The sequence below is a fragment of the Cynocephalus volans genome, chromosome 5 (genome assembly GCF_027409185.1).
Source record: "Cynocephalus volans isolate mCynVol1 chromosome 5, mCynVol1.pri, whole genome shotgun sequence".
Lineage (NCBI taxonomy): Eukaryota > Metazoa > Chordata > Mammalia > Dermoptera > Cynocephalidae > Cynocephalus > Cynocephalus volans.
Genome location: NC_084464.1, coordinates 11,376,034 through 11,393,386, shown reverse-complemented (window position 1 = coordinate 11,393,386; position 17,353 = coordinate 11,376,034). Strand labels below are relative to the sequence as shown.

The following is a 17,353-nucleotide window of genomic DNA, read 5'->3' as shown; positions in this document are numbered from 1 at the left end:
GCAAACAACATTTTATATATCATTTCATATGTGATATGTTAATATGTAATGTATCATTTTTAATGTGCAAAGCAAATAAAGATTTTCCTCAAAATATTATAATTTAAAAGAATATAAAATCTTGAACATATTTCTTACCAAAGGTGAATAAAGGAGTCGTTTTTCAAATTTTCTCTTAAATGGGGGAAGAGGGAAAAAACTGTTTACTTGGACTTTTTCAAATGATTCTAGCAATTTTAATACAAGTTTTGTTCATTGTGGTAACAAAAGGTATAAAAAGATTTTCATACCAGTAAGTAAATTAAGACAAGTTTAAAAATTATAGATACATAAAATGAGATATATGTGTATAAAGCAAACGTATCTTAAGTTTAGATCTAAAGAGATTATAGAGAGATTGCCAAACTTCTTTAAATTATTCTGCTTCCAAGCTGTGGAAGACAAGATAATGTAAGGGCAGGAAAATGACATTTCCCATTATTTTTCCATCGCTTTCAGGGCATCAAAAAAAATTCACTTGGCTAATCTAACAAAGGTAGTCTTAAATCCAGCCTGTTGATTATAATCTTGTCATCTCTTACCTAGAAAACGAAAGCATTTTTCTCCATAGATTACTGGGTGTTTTGAAAAGACACATTAATGTTGGATCCATAGATGTGAATTAGGTTGGCAGATGTCAGATACCTTAGGCCATCAGGAGAATGACTTTTGATGAGGCAAAATAAGATATCTGACACTTGGGCACTGGAACTGCCATGCACTACACAGGAGGCAATTGTCTAGGAAATGAACCAAATTGTGTCTAACATTCCAGTCTACCCCTTCACTAACTTACTTCGGGCCTATAACAAAAGATATTTTTATATAGGTGATTGTTTTTCTTATATCAACTTAAGTTGTAGTAATATCTCATTGTGTGTGTGTGTTTTTCCCCTGCCTCCAGGATCATTGTAGTTTTAACTTACGTTAATAGCTCACAATTATGAACATCTTTCTATGTGTTTATTTGCCATCTGTATGTCTTAATTGGTGAACTGTCTTTTCATATCTTTTATCCATGTTCAAATTAATATTGTTTCCTTTTTTACCATTGCATTTTGAAGGTTATATATTTTAGATACTAGTCCTTTGTTAGATACATGGGTTTGCAAATATTTTTGCCTAGTCTGTAGCATGTCTTTTTAATCCTCTTACCACAAGGTCTTTTGCAGAGCTAAAGTTTTTAATATTGGTGACCTCCAGTTTATCAATTTTCCTTTCATGGATTATGCTTTTGGTGTCAATTTTACCTTCTTGTGAGCTACTTGAACATTTTTTAGGATTTCATTTTTGTTTACATGGTGTGTTTGTGTGTATCTCTTTGTAGAGTTGCTCTGAGTATTAAATTATGCATACATAACTTATCACAATCTACTAGTATTGTTATTTTACCAGTTGAGTTAAATATAGAAACCTTTCCTCCTTCTACGTTTCTTTATTCTCTCCAGCTTTAAATATAAGTTGTCTTAAATATTTCTATACATGCATTTAGAAACATTAGACAGCTTTTTCTTAAACTGCCACACAATTTAGAAAACACAAGAGAAAGAAGGTCTACCTTATTTACATATAACTTTGCTTGTCATGTTTTTTCTTTCCTGATGTTCCAAAGTGTCTTTTTTTTTTATCACTTTCTTTCTGTTCAGAGAAATTCCTTTAGATGTTCTTTAGGGTAGGTCTGCTAGTACAAAATTCTCTTAATTTCTCGTCACGTGAGAATGTTTTTCCTTATATTCATAAAGGATATTTTCACTAGATGTAGGATTTTGAATGACAGTTTTTTTCTTTCAACACTTGTAAATATTGTACCCCTTCTGGGCTCCATGGTGTCTGATAAAAAAATCTGCTGTCATTTGAATTGGTTCTTCTGTATAGGTAAGGTATTATTTTTCTCTGGCATTCTTGGTGTTTTGTTTTGTTTGTTTCATTAGTTTTCAGAAATTTAATTATGATGTGTGTTGGTGTGGATTTCTTTCTCCTCCTTCCTGGTGGAGAGGCCAGAGACTGAGCGCATCACGCAGGCTCAGGCCGCATTCTTCTCTCTCTCACTTGGCCCGCACGGCCGGAAACAGCCAGCACAGCCAGCGCACCCCCTCCTGCAGCTGCATCTGTCATCTCTCCCTCCATCAACTCTTTATCCTCAAATGGCAGCTCAGCTGCTGTTTCATAACGTGGATGACTCCATAGCAACCCAGGCGCTAAAGTCTCACCATCCCTTACCCCCCATTCTCCCTTTTCCCAAACACTGCTTTTGCCAAATTTCAATGAGTCAAGGTCAAGCAATTCCCACTTCTGATGTCAACTTTGTTGTGTGTCCCCAAGAGCACCTCTAGGTCCCGCAAGTAAGATTCACAAGACTCAGCATACAGTCACATTCATGACTGATTTGTTACAACAGAAGAACACACAGGGAAATCAGCAAAGGGAGAAGGCACTGGGGAGCAGTCCAAAAGGAACCAGGTGCAGGGTTTTAAGAGTCCTTCCCCAGTGGAGTCACACAGAATGCATCTAGTTCCCCAGCAATGAGCTCTGACAACATGTGAAATGTCTCCCAGAGAAGCTTGTTAGTGACTCAGCACCCAGGAATTTTACTGCTGCCTGATCATATAAGCATCCTGTGCCTGGCATGTACCAAATTTCCAGACTTCCAGAAGGAAAGCATGCATTCAGCACTAATTGTAGTTTGCATATCAGTGAGCATGGTGTGAACCCTCCCAAAACCCAGGTTCCCAGACGCCAGCTGTATTAGTCTGTTTCTGTTGCTTATAATAGAAATACCTCAAACTGGGTAATTTGTAAAGAAATGACATGTACTGCTTACAGTTTCAGAAGCTGGGAAGTCCAAAGTCCAGAGAACCGGTCTGGTTAGAGCCTTGCTGGTGGGTGGTGACTCTTCAAAGGAAACCAGGGGGTCACGTGGCAGACGGCAGAAGCAGAGAGAGGACGAGCTCCTCAAGCACTCTTATTTTAAAGCTGTTGGAAACACACCCATGAGCACCATTAAACCATCAAATTATTAATCCATTTATTTACTAGGGCATGGTCCTCACAATCTAATCACCTCTTCAAGGCCCCACTTTTCAATGACCATAATAGGATTTCCCACCCTCTTAACAGAAGGGGTTGAGTTTCTAATACATGGACTTTGGATGACACAATTTAATCCAATAGCACCAGCCAAGGGCAGCATTGTCAGCAAGCCTTTCTGAAGATAAAGTCTAAGGCTTACAATGTTAGCTCTTCTCTGCATACTAGGTAAGGGAACTTTATGATGAGAAAACACTGCAGATGCACCGTACTGTGAGCAATGGAGGTGGACCCAGGGGACCCCTGTCATTCCCTGTACCAGTAATAGGGTATTCCCATTATTCTGCTGCTGAACAGATAAATGCTAGCATCGGAGTTATTGCATGACAGTATTTTCTGTCCCCTGCTCATGGATGTTAACAGGTTGATGATCTTTCTTCAGAAACCAGAGTTTAAAGGCACTGTGCCTCTCAGTGGTTCCTGTGTACAGGGCTTGGGCTGTCATGTTTATTTAAATCATAGTATTCTCTTCTTAGCTTTCTGTTGTGTATTTTAAGCCTTTATAATGATCTCAATCCTTTGCCTTTCTGAAAGTTATAAATATTATGATCTGAACTTTCACCCCAACCTTTAAAACTTTTAAAGCAATTGGTGGTGTTGCTGTATTTTTATTTGAGCAGCTCCTGAGAGATTGCCAAAATAGCAGGGTCATAAGGAGGATTTGTCCAGCAGTGGTGTGCATATGGTGGAAAGACACGGGACAGGGTTACAGCATGACACCGATTTCTCAGTGTGTGAAGGGCTGTCCTCAGTGCTTCTTCAAGTGTCTTCTGAAGACCACCTGCATCAGAATCACCTGGTTAAAATCCCAGATTCCTGGACACCGTCTCAGACCTACAAATCCAAGGAGGCAGGGGATGGTAGCAACAATCTTTGTCTTAGTCTGCTTGGTGTCTATAACAAAATACCATAGACGAGGTGGCTTCAGCAACAGGAATTTATTTCTCACAGTTCTGGAGGCTGGAAGTCCCACAGTCTGGGTGCCAGTTGATTCGGTTCCTGGTAAAGTCCTCTTTCTGGCTTGCAGATGGCTGTCTCTTGCCGTGTCCTCTAATGGCAGAGAGAAAGGCAGCAAGCTCTCTGGTTTTCTTATACAGGCGCTAATTGCATCACGATGACCCCACCTTCATGACCTTATGTACACCAAATTACCCCCTAAAGCCCCACCTCCAAATACCATCACATTGAGGGTTTGGGCTTCAACACATGAATTTTATTCAATACATGAATTTTTGACGGACATATTCAGTCTATAACAGTCTGCGATTTTAACTCATGCCAAGTGATTTTAAAGTTTGAGAACGCTGTGCCTTTATCTCTCTCTCTCTCTGTCAATAAGAACTAACACTTCCTGAGGGTTTATAATATGCCATGTAGTTTTTTAGGCCCTCGACAAGCTTTTTAATTCCCACAACTACTCTATCATTATTTCCATTTTGCAAATAAAAAGAAATGGAAGCAAAGAGAGGTTTAAATAATTTGCCCAAGGTCAGACAGTTAGGAAATTATAGATTCGAGATACAAACTAGAGTAGCCTGGCAGCAAGAACCAAAATCCCACTGCCCAGTTCCCGTGAACTGCTCCCTGTTTAGAAAACTAAGTAAGATGTTTCCTTTTCAGAGAAATCTCAAGGTCACAGTGTCAATGTCTCAGTAAATGAGACATAGGCACAAAATGAGACACAGACACAAAAGAATCCCATCCTTCCTGCCTGGAAAGGCATTACGTGGTACAACCAAGTTGCTGTAAATACTTTACAACAGGAATGTGACCCCATTTCATTAGATCCAGCCTTCCTGCAACTGGCAAAAGCAAACACATCCACACAGGTCATGGGGTTCTTAGCCAAGGAAATGCAACCAAACCCAGGGAAAGTTTAGAATTTCTTTTATTCAGAAAATTCCATCAGCCCATTGTAACTTCCTCGACTGATGCAGTTACTTTTAATCTTTCTGAAACAGGCAAAAGGATTTTGTTTTTGTGGCTGACCAGTACCTAGGAAGGGAATCCAAACCCATGACCTTGTGTTATAAGGCTGCACGTTAACCAACTGAACTAACTGGCCAGCCAGCAAAAGGAGTGTTGAAAGGTGAATATCGGGATTCTTCAAGTCCTGGGATTTGAAGCCAAGTGTATTGCTGAAAGTTGTGTTTGCCACTGAAACATGATGACTCTGGACCCTCGTGGGTCAAGCAGAAGCTAACTTGGAATAGAAATGTGGTCATGGAGAAACGCCCACTGAATATCACTTCAGTAGCCCCAGGCACAAGCTCTTCAGACCCTCCCACTGACTCGATCTTCTAATTTGAGCTCTCCATCAACAAAGAAGCCCCAGATGCCCGCTGTTGCCGACAGCCCTTCTCCCCCCACTCCATAGACCTACAACTGCAGTTAGAAATGGGCCAGCACCCTAGCGTGAAGGTGACAGGCTGCTTCCGACAGCCTTAGGGAGATTAAAAATAGCTATGCCCTTGTCTCCCTCACCTTGATTCCTCTGCCAGCAAGCCCTGGCTCCTCTCCTCTCTTGAGTCAACCTTGCAGGTGTTTGAGTGGGAGCCTCAGGGAGGATAAATGATGCTGTTGCCTGGAGACATTGTAGGGCTTACTAATTCCTTAACACTGCAAAGTAGGAAAGGGAAACACATCTGATGTGGGATGGTTTGGCTTGGGAAGGACAGCAAGCTTTCATGCAGTCAGCCAAAAAAGATATTTCAAATACAGTTTTTGAAGATTCTGAGTAATTTTTTTGGTTTTCCAAATTGACTGCATCAGGGTTAGACTGGCCCTGTGGGCAGCTGAACGTGGCCTTGGGACCTCCTAAGAAACGTCTCCAATAATGTCTGTAGGGTTTGAGGGAAGGGCCAGCTTTCCTCAGTGTCCTATGGCTCTGGTGCCTTGGGAATTCACCCAGCCCGGCCCAGTCCCACAGGTTGATAGGCTCAGAATCTGTTTGTCCTTAGTTATACAAAATTGGGAAATTTATTTTCTCCAGAACGTGTGGAGCTCTCTCCATCAGTCTGTTCCTTCCTTTCCCAGAGGGCTCTTTGAGCACAGTTGGTTCTTTCTCATCTCTGAGGCCTCATCTTAAACTTGCCCTGCTCAAAGAGGCATTGGCTGGCCATTCTGCATAAGTGGGTCTCCTGCTCTCTGTACAGCACCTTCACCAAACTCATCACCATGTGTAGTTAGCTGTTGTGTAGCTGTTTATCATCGGTCTTCCCGTTAGGATGTGTGCGCCGTCCGGCCAGGGTCTGCATCTGTCTTGGTCACTGCTAATGCCCTTATTCGTGGCACCTTATGAACTTCACAATTAGTGACTTCAATGAATAAAAGTGAATGAACGAATGAGTGCATCTTAGTATCAGCTCTGAGAGGCAAATATAATTTTATTGTTTTTTAATTTATTTTTTATTTTTTAAAAAGATGACCAGTAAGGGAATCTTAACCCTTGACTTGGTGTTGTCAGCACCATGTTCACCCAAGTGAGCTAACCAGCCATCCCTATATAAGGATCTGAGCCCTTGGCATTGGTGTTATAAGCACCACACTCTCCCAAGTGAGCCATGAGCCGGCCCTAATTTTATTGTTAACTGCTGAATTCTGTCCAGACTTTTCTTTTTAAAAAGTTACCAGGGGCTGACTGATTAGTTTGGTTGGTTACAGCACAGTCTTGTAACAATAAGGTCATGGGTATGGATCTGTGCTGGCCAGCTGCCAAAAAAAACCCCAAAAAACCTACCAATAAAAACGTTACCTTAATTTCATCACATAATTAATATGTAGTTCTTGGAGTGAGCAGAACTGAAGCCATATTGGGACATAAAACTGCATGGGCTATAGGCAAATTTTAAAAGGACACAGATTTTCCTTGGCATGCATTTCTCTGAGTTCCCTCTTTTCCCACGGTCACATGATATTTTGAATCTTGATTATGGGCCAAGATGACACTGTTTACATAAATGTAAAGTTGATTTCCAGCCAGCCAGAAGCTGTAAACTTGCAGACTTGCACATACTATCCAGACACAAGATCGGATCTGATAAAATCACTTCTACTTTTGTAACAGGGGCCACTGGGCTTCTAGCTGAGGCTCCCGAAAATTGATACAGACATACAGGTGTAGTTGCCTGTCCCTAGACAAAAATGAACAACCCAAAAGTCAAATGTTGGTGAAAATGTAAGTCAGCTTTTATTCAGGAATACCAGTGACCTGAGGAGAGACGTTGGGCTGACCCATCTGTCTGGTAAACCTGAAGGAGAAGGGCTGGACTAAAGCCGTCTCCAAGACTCAGGTTTACTGATGGGTTTTTAAAGAGAGGGGTTGAGGGAATGGAATGTGGGAGATGGAAAGCAGGAGGGAGGGGCACGTGCAAGGGGCAGGTGCAAATTCTCACCGAGACTCCCTCTAGTTTCTGCTCCTGGCCTTGCTGTTATCTCAGGGTCTGGGTAGTATGTGCAAGTCTGCAGCTTCAGGCTGCCTGGAAAACAATGTTACTTTCATGTAAATAATGTCATCTTGCCCCGTAACCAAGTTTCAAAATACCAAATAGCCATGGGAAGAGAGGGAACTCACACAAATGCATGCCAAGAAAAAAACTGTCTTTTTCACATTTGCCTACAGCCCATGCAGTTTTAGGTCCCAACATGGCTTCGGTCCTGCTCACCCCAACACTTACTGTTCTTTCTCAACCATTTCACAATTTGATTCTCCTTTATGATGTTGTTCTAGAGGAAGAAGAATAGGGTTTTTCTGGGTATGTGTGTAATTAAGTGAAACTTTGCAATGGTTTCTCTAAATTCTTCCTCGAGGCTCCCATGTGGCTGTGATAAACCTGTCATTTTCTCCTTTATATGGAGACAGTGTGTGCAAGGCAGGCAGCGGTCTGCTCTTCCTAGCCCCCAGCCCCTCATCGTCTTCCCTGCAGATCCCTGATCCCTGTAGGCCTTTGAACTTGGTGCCCTTGTTCTGAGCACCAGCAGAAAGTCCAAAAGGCTGGAGCACAGGGAAGGAAGGGAACACGGGGGGAGAGGCCAGCAGGGGACATCAGGCAGGGCCTTTATGCTGCTGGGACTCAATGTGATGAGAAGCCACAAATGAATTGCAAGCAACAGGGGAAATGATGCAATCAACAGTTAAGGACATCGTTGTAACTGAGCAGAGATTGTACTGAAGGCAGGAGGGAACCTGGGAGCAGGGACCAACCGAGAGAGCCAGGAGCACAGGCTCAAGCCACCAGGATGGAACTGGAAGCCAGGGTAAGGAAAAGGAGGGAATTAACACGATAAAATTAGTCATAGTTGTTAAGCTACAGCCACAACATCTTGAACAGAGCTTTTGGCTAAAAAAGAAGGGAAAAGACATTACATTTATTTTCCTCTTGCTACGTCTTTCATCAGTGGATATGAAAACACTCACACCGAGCACCTTGTCCTGGCAACACCTGCCTCTATTTCATGACTGATAAAGACATTTCATGGGAAGTGGCCCTGGCACTAAATATTTGCAAATCCAACTAAGCCCCCCGCATCAAACTGCCTGCTTTACCAAACTTGTCTCTAACCTCATAAATAAAAGTGTAAACTTGAAGGGAATTACGTCTTCAAAACCACGTGGATGGTGCAAAGCCAAATAATTAAAATTAAATCTCAGGAATCTGAGTGAGGGAAGGGAGCAGATCTGACTTAACTAAGGCAGGAACAAGTAGAGACGGGCCCGTCATGTCCACTCTGCAGCTGAATACATGGTTTCCTGGAAACCCACAGATAACTGAATTTGCCTTCCCAGACAGCTACGTCCCTCTGCTTGAGGGGAAACTACTTTTGGCCCCAAAATGAGGAAAGCAGGCTTCGACAGCAGGGAGCTGGCCTGGCACCCACAGGCAGGCTGTGTGTGCCCATCCACATAAACAAGTCCACAGAACATCCATGTCAGACAAGACTACTCTACCAGAGATGGACCGAGACGGAGCCAAGACCACTTTACAGTCAGGTTTGAACACAGACAAAAGCAAGAATGTCATCCAAACCACAAAAGTGCCCAGGCAGCTCTTTATCCTGTGAATGAGTGACTGCTGCTTTTAGACCAGTTATAGCTTCAGCCGCATCTATTCTTCCTGCCTTCTAGATAAGATTTATTAAGATTCCCAGTCAGGGCTATCTGGTTAGCTCTCTAGGGTAGAGTGTGGTGCTGATAACACCAAGGTCAAGGGTTTGGATCCCCATACAGGCCAAATCCAATCCCCCTCCCCAAATCCCCAATCATTAAATTACCCCTGATTCCTTACAGCATCCAATCCAGAGCAAAGCCTCACAGACTTAAAGCTTCCCCAAATCACCTAACACAGCTGAAATCCCTTATTAAGTCCTTTTTACCTTCCCATACTGGGACACCCTGTGGTTCCCCAATGGTGTGCATTCTCCTTTCCTGCAGGGAGTTTCTTGCTGGGAGTTAATAAACCCAGCTTTGTTTAACCACAGGTGTGTTCCTGGAGGTCACTGATAAGCCAATTAACTTACAAAAGGGGCAGGAGGGAGTGTCATTATTCCATAAACTCTAGATCTGCTTTTATAAATCCTGTCTTGCTTTTGTTCATAGACATGTTGCTTTATCTTCTAGTGATTTGAACATATTATCACAATTGATTTCTTTACCTTTTATAATGCTTTTTGACTTAAGGTCAATTTTGTTGGATATTAATATAGCTGTACAGGGCTGGCTGGTTAGCTCAGTTGATTAGAGTACAGTGTTAAACACCAAGGTCCGGGGTTCAGATCACCAAACTGTGCAGCTGACAGGAAATGATGATACATAATGATATATAATGATATAACTATGCAGATTTGGGGGAAATTAATATTCTCATAGTTCTATATTTTCCCACTTTTTACTCTGAGCTTACAAGTATGCTTTAGATGTTTTTCTTAAAAATATAAAATTTAAAATATAATTAAATATAAAAATATAAATAATAGAAATAAATAGAAATATAAAACCATAAATATTAGGGCAGGCCAGTTAGCTCAGTTGATTAGAGTACAGCCTTGTAACACTAAGGTTAAGAGTTTAGATCCCCATACTGGCCAACTGCCAAAAAAAAACCCCCCAAAAAACTGTGAAAATATAAATTTTAATGTTATCCTTGAGTTACAGTCCACTCACATTTCATGTAAATAGGTGAATTTTGTTTGGTTGGTTAGTTGGTTTTTGGCAACTGGCTAGCAGAGGGACTTGAACCCTTGACCTTGGTGTTATGACACTGCATTCTGGGTTTTATTGTACCATAAACTTTATGCTTTTTGTTTTCCTATGTTATGGTGTTTTTTTCCTTATTTTATGCTTCATTTTGCATCTCTATATTTTGTTAATTCATCTTTCTTTACTAGGTTAGAAGTTATGTATCCAAATTCTGTTCTTTTTGCAGTGATCCTAGTAATTACAGCACACCTTCTTCTGTTAAGGTGCCCCTGAATATATACCACTTTCTTCAGAAATTCCTTCAGTTGAGGGTCCACAGGTGATGAACTCTTGTATTTTTTATTTGTTCTGAAAATGTCTTTATTTTGTTCTCACTCAGCTGCCAAAGTCACTGAGGTTCACTGGCTAGTTTCCTTAGCTATAAAGTGGGGTTAATAATTTGTATTAGTTCACAGAATTATTATGGAACTCAGGATAAGTCAGATAAAAGTTGCAAACATGCTATGAAGTACCAACTTTATATATATAACATCTATGTATCATAAATTATGTATGTGATAAATACTGTGTATACATATATGTGAAAATTTTTTTTAGTAGAAGTAATAAGCAGCTGGGAGGAAAGATGTGTGCAGACAAATCAATTGTCCTTACATATATACATACAAACACACATTCATACCTAAATATAGGCATGAATTAAGGAGAGCATAACACATAAAATCATTATATAGTTATTAAATTGAAAAAGATCACTACAGTTATGTGGCAATGTTAGAGGGAGCTCCTTTTGACAAGACTAGATCAAGTATCAGGTCTTAGACATAGAAACTACACTTAAAAGCTTTCAAGTAAAAATAATATTTTAAAATTTTTTTCATCAGAAAGGAAAATTATACCCTTTACGATTTTTTTTTAAGTGGCCAAATTCACGTAACTGTGGCTAGAGGGGAGATGGAAATAGTTCTTAAGTAAAACAACCACTAGTAAAAATAAAATAAGACACCATTGTATAGTCAGAAAATCTGAACGCTTCAGGTTTAACAGTTCATTCATTCAATTATTATTTAATGGAAAACCAGCTAAATGCCAGGTGCTGTAATTAAGGCATCCACAGAAGACAGATGATTGAAAATTTTAATCCTGTACTTGAACAGGGCACTCAAGGAAAAAAATATGTATTTTTGATAATGCCTCTCATAGAAATCCTGGTAGCAAATTTATAGGAAGGGATCTAAGATTGGTGCTCATTATGAGAGTAGAAAAAGAACTACTTGAATGAGCTTTTCAAAATATCCTTAAATGAAAAAGACAGCTCAAGAATAGGAATGGGAATGAAAAGACAGACCTGGCCAGTTAGTACAGCTGGTTGGAGTGTGGTGCCGATAACATCAGGATTCGATCCCTGTACCCGCCAGTGGCCAAAAACAAAAAGACCTAGGGGTCCTGTGGCATCAAGCTGGGGGAAGCCAAACCCAGCCACAACAGGTAAAAGGCACACCAAAAACACCATTTCTATGCACATAGCCCACCATAGCCACTGCTATTGCCATTACTGCCGCAAAATCATCTAGTCTCTATAGCAGCAGTCACAGCCACCATACAGATGGCACGCCAGACTCTAAACTGCATTGTCACAAGGAGAAGCACCAGTGGAGACCAAAAAAAAAAAAGTTAAAAAGAAGAGGTCTTCTCTCTCCACACAGCACACTCTAGAGTAATAGAAGAAGCATCTGATTTATGATAATAGGGGAGGATTTGATCACACCTGTCTCGGTACTGGACAGATCATCTAGGCAACAAACCAACAGAGGATCAGTTAATCTATCAGATGGAGAGAACAAATCTGTGGTTACTAGAAGGGGGACGGGGAGGGGGGAGATTGGGTAAGGGGCATGAAGAATAAGTATGATTTGTAACAATGAGAATGCTAAGAAAAAAAAAAAAAAAACTAAAGCACATTTCTGGGCATTTTGCCTAAAGTCTTGGGCAAGTTCAGCTGACATCATCCTACAGCAGATGCAGTGAGTGTGCACGCTGCTCAGTGATCTCTACCGCTCAGAAATACACAAAATTCCCCATGGTGGCCAGCCACTAATAAAAAACCTGAAGGAGAAGGGCCAGAGTAAAGCCATCTCAAAGACTCAGATTTCCTGAGGGGTATAAAAAGAGGGAGCTGAGAGAACAGAATGTGGGAGACGAAAAGCAGGAGGGAGGGGGATGTGAGCCTGAGAGCCTGTGTGCAAGGAGCCAGGTGCAAGGTCTCCCCAAGGCTCCGTCTGGTTTCTGCTCCTGTCCTTGCTGTTACCTCAGGTCCTGCTCGGGGGGTGGAATCAGCACAGCTTTATTGATGTTTTTCTTGCAGATTTTATTAGATCTGATCTTGTCAAAGTAGAAGAGAAAAAAGAAGATTCCACATGACTTTGGAGATTACTGATTAGAGAAATGAAAGTCAACCCAGGAAAAGTGAAGGTTAGAGCCTGAATCAGCCAGATAGTCCCATTGACTCTTGGGGACTCTTTCCACTACCGATAAGTTCTATAATACATGTGTCTTGTGTTGTATAACTCTCTGGCTTCCACAACTATATCCTTTTTCTCAAAGTGCATTAGAAACCTTTTGTAGAAGAGCACTGGAAATAATATTTGCAAGTATGAAAGACTACTTGTTCCTCTTAGTTTCTTTAATATGACTGTTTAATGTAAAGGCTCATAAATTTGTATTATGGTTTGTAGGATACGGATAGATGTATACATACTACAACTATAGAATAAAGAAGGGGTGGGAAATGGCCCTACACAGTTGCAGGGTTCATATATTTTATGTGAAGTGGCATATTATTAACCCTAAGTAGACTATGAAAGGTTAAGGATGTATATATTGTTTATTTTCTTTTTTGTTTTTTTAAACATTTTTTTTTGTTTTGGTGGCTGGCCTGTACAGGGATCTGAACTCTTTTTTTTTTTTTTTTTTTTTTTAAAAGATGGCCCGTAAGGGGATCTTAACCCTTGACTTGGTGTTGTCAGCACCACGCTCAGCCAGTGAGCAAACCGGCCATCCCTATATGGGATCCGAACCCGTGGCCTTGGTGTTATCAGCACCGCACTCTCCCGAGTGAGCCACAGGCTGGCCCGGGATCTGAACTCTTGATCTTGGTGTCACAGGCTGTGCTCTAACAAACTGAGCTAAAGGGATGTGTGTGTGTGTGTGTGTATATATATATATATATATATATATATACTTTTTTTTTCCTCATTAACCTTTTATTTTTAACTTAGTTTTATAATAAAGGAACAGAAAAGTTGATCATTATACCATAGCTGTCAACTTAAAATTTAAAATGAGGCTCTTGTTAAACAAAGCAGTAACACTATATCCTATGATTACATCTTTACTTTTATATACAAGAACTGTGTGCAAAGTGCTTTTCAAATTATAAGATAAGACTTTGGAACAGGATACAAATGGTTATTTCTAGGAGTTAGTTACCCCTGACTGCTTGTAATGAATTACAACTGCTTAAATTCTTAATTTGCATTTTATTTACTTATACACTAAGAGGAAAGCCACCATTTTCTGATACCAGACTGATATCTAATTTCTGATATCTAATTTCTGAAAATAATCCCTGGTCCACAGGTCTAAACTTTGTTTTTACATATAATTCAGTTACTTGCTTCATTTTGTTTTTCCTAAATAAATAGGGAACAGCTTTGTAAAAGCTGTTCTATTAGTAGATCCCATTAGACAGACACATTTTAATCAAGATTGGATTAAAAAATAAAAAATCAAGCTACATGAAAAAAAAGTAAAACAGAGTTTGAGGAAAGCAAATTGTATTCTCACACTTTTTTTTTTCTTCAGGCAAACAAAGAACCACTGTGTGTACTACAGATGGATTAATTCTTTCCCTCTTATTTAAGACACTCTGAACACATGATGTTAAACCCAACATCATGGATATCGAGAATGCTTAAAAATTATTTGCTGCCAAGTCTTTGAATCAAATAAATCTTTAAAGCACAAGGTACTCCTAAGTAAGGAGGGAGCTGTGGAAGGTGTACAGGATGAATGATTTTCCAAACAAAGTCTTCTAGGATCTAAATTACAGTCTTTTTATTAGCCTAAACATGAGAAGTGGGGTAGAGGGACTTAAATTTTCATTAGTTTCATGTGCTTTATTCATTGGGAAGCATATCATATGGCCTGCTACCTTGCAAATCCTTCCAATACACCTGTATAATAGGTGTATCTCAAATATTATGCCCCAAAGGAAAAACTCAGGCACTTAGAGATCAGTCTGTGTAGTTCATCAATTGCAGAAAAGTGATTTTCATGTTTCCTTTTTGACCTTTGTAAAAACAGTACAAATAAGTTTTCGTTTATTTCAAAGCACCCTATAAAGTAGACACTAGATAGCCTCAGTTAAAGAAAAATGATTATAAAGGAATAAATGATTGAATGAAAATCTTATTAATCAACTGCAGGCTCAGAATATACTTTTAACCTGCATTAAGCCCATTCTTTATCATTTCCATCAGCAGGTTGTATCCATTTTGTGAATCATTTGTAAAAACTAAGCCTAGTACATAGGGCTCTACTTTTTAATAATGACACCTGAACACCAAACTCAGAGTTGTGAATGCCCAAGAAACATTACGGGCAGCCCACAAAGTAAAATATGGAGACAATTCTTCCAGCAGTTTTCTACTACTTGGCATGGCATTTCAGTAACTGAGATATAAAGTCGATTTAATCTCATTTGAAATCCATTCCTGGTTTGCATTCTTTCTCATATTTAATTTAGAAAATTAAAAATACCAATTTATAAGTCTGATCTCATTATCACAACTGTACCTTGGAAAAGCAGCTTATGTTTCTCTATGGGAGATAACCAGGTAAACATGTGACCAAACGAAGGACATTAAATCATTAATTATTGTTTGGTCACATGTAGGGTAAGTCTATGTACGCTACTTATTACCTAGTTGAAACTGTCATTCCAGTATCAGCAATATTAGTCCTTAAAATGTTATCATTTGTGTAGTGCAAAATATATATATGTGTATATATATATATATATATATATATATATATATACACAAACCAAATTACTGGACAACGAAAAGAAATGTAATCATCACAAACTAAGATTTTCTTGTGAACGTCACAATCCATTTCATTCTGAAGTCATCCAGGACCAGCTCCTTTCTTGAGTAAAATATGATTTTCCTCAGTTCAGTGTTCTTCTCCTTCTTTGATAATATAAATGTACCAGCCACTGGGCAATAAAAGGCCACATGATAGCAAAAGTGAATGCGCCAGGAGACATCTCAAAGGGCCATCAAGATGGTCTCTGTGAGGGGGCTGACCCCTGGCCTGCAATGTTGATGATTTGGCCTGCGAAGCAGTTCGTGTGTCCAGTTTATAACGTCTCTGAAGGACATTCTGCATGTCCTCCTGCAATCTCATGAGCACTGGAGCGATCTGCTCGTTGAGGCTGCCTCTTGACCCTCTGTGGAGCCCCAGCGTTCCCCGTCACCTCCACTTCCCACTTGCTGACCCTTGGTTCCTTCACTCAAATGTTGCCTCCTGTGCCCTCTCCGTCTTCTGACATCAGAGGATTCCTCATTTCCTCTGCCTCGCTTCTCACAGTGTGCTGCTCCACTGTTATTTCTGCCATCTTCTCCTCCATGCTTGACTCCACCTTTCCCTTCACCTGCTAACACCTGTATGTTCCCCATGTTGCCATTTCCAGGAGATACTTGGACATCTTCAGGAAAACCAGAATTTTCCAAGGGCTGATTGGGATCACCACCCAAGTGACACCGAAATGATTCATTGTTTGATGTAATGCTGTCCAAGGTCTCTTCCTGTCCAAATTGCTGCATAGAATCACAGTAAACTTCACTGTCTCAATCACTTCTCAAACGCTGAATTCCTGAAACGTCTTCAACATGATCATCGGGAATATCTCGGTGAATGCAGACAGCAGTGTCCCCAGTTTGCTCTACGTTTGGGGCTACAGGTTTTACTTCCGTGCTTCTGCCACTCAGGGAAGAGCTGGCATGAATGTCATTCGTGACAGTGACTTCCCAATTCTTACGGTCTTCTGATTTCTTCATCATCTTATCACCATTTGCACTCTGTTCTGCTCCTTTCACTTCTATTTGGGCCTCTTCTTCCTCGGACTCAGCTCCACTATCACTGCTTTCAGCTTTACCATGAACAGTTCCGTCATTTGCAATAGAAGTTAGAACATGACCGAGATCTGAGGTTAAGTCAGAACTCCTGCCACTCTTTTTGTCGCCTACAATTTTATAAAATGGACCTATGACGTGCAGCCGTTCTTCAGCTTGCTCAGTCACCGGCATGGTTTCAAGAATCTCTTTCATTTCTTCAACAGATGCAGTCACGGCTTCCTCTTCGGTCATATCACCCCATGAACTCCACGCATCCCATGGGCACCTTCCAGTAGGATCCCAGAACCCAGGCCTCGAACGTTCACAGGGTCCTTGGGTTGCCTGCTGCAGAAGCTATAAAACTTGAGCACCATCTCGTTTGTGGGCTGGAATGAACCGCTTTTCGGCAAACTCTGGATCCAGCTTCACGGCCGCTCAAAGCTGGTTCCGTGCGCGGATCTCGTGCCCGCCACCTCCAGTCGCCAAGGCCGGCCCAGTCCCGAGGTCTGTGGGTGGAATCAGGCAGCAGCAGCAGCAGCAGCTTTCCCGGACACCGGCGGCCGCGGAGCCGCCCTCCCACCCGGAGGAAGCTGCGGAGCAGCCACTGCCCCCGTTCCGGAGGGTCGGTCTGTCTATCCGCGCCCTCCCCCAACGGATGTATATTTCAATCTCTTTAGCAACCACTAAAAAAATAAAAATAAAAACAATGCCAAGACGTATAGCTAAAAAGTCAATAAATAAATTTAAATGGAATTCTAAATGTCACCTAATCCAAAGAAAGCAGGAAAGAAGAAATGGGGGGGAAATTGGACAACCAGAAACCCAACAATCTCCAAAGATTTGACGTGTC

At 40.8% G+C, this 17,353-nt stretch overlaps 1 pseudogene; it reads right to left on the bottom strand.

Moving 5' to 3' along the window:
- Window positions 1-15,554: 15,554 nt before the first annotated feature.
- On the bottom strand, window positions 15,555-17,031 carry LOC134378518 (acyl-CoA-binding domain-containing protein 5-like; annotated as a pseudogene).
- Between the last annotated feature and the right edge of the window lie 322 nt (window positions 17,032-17,353).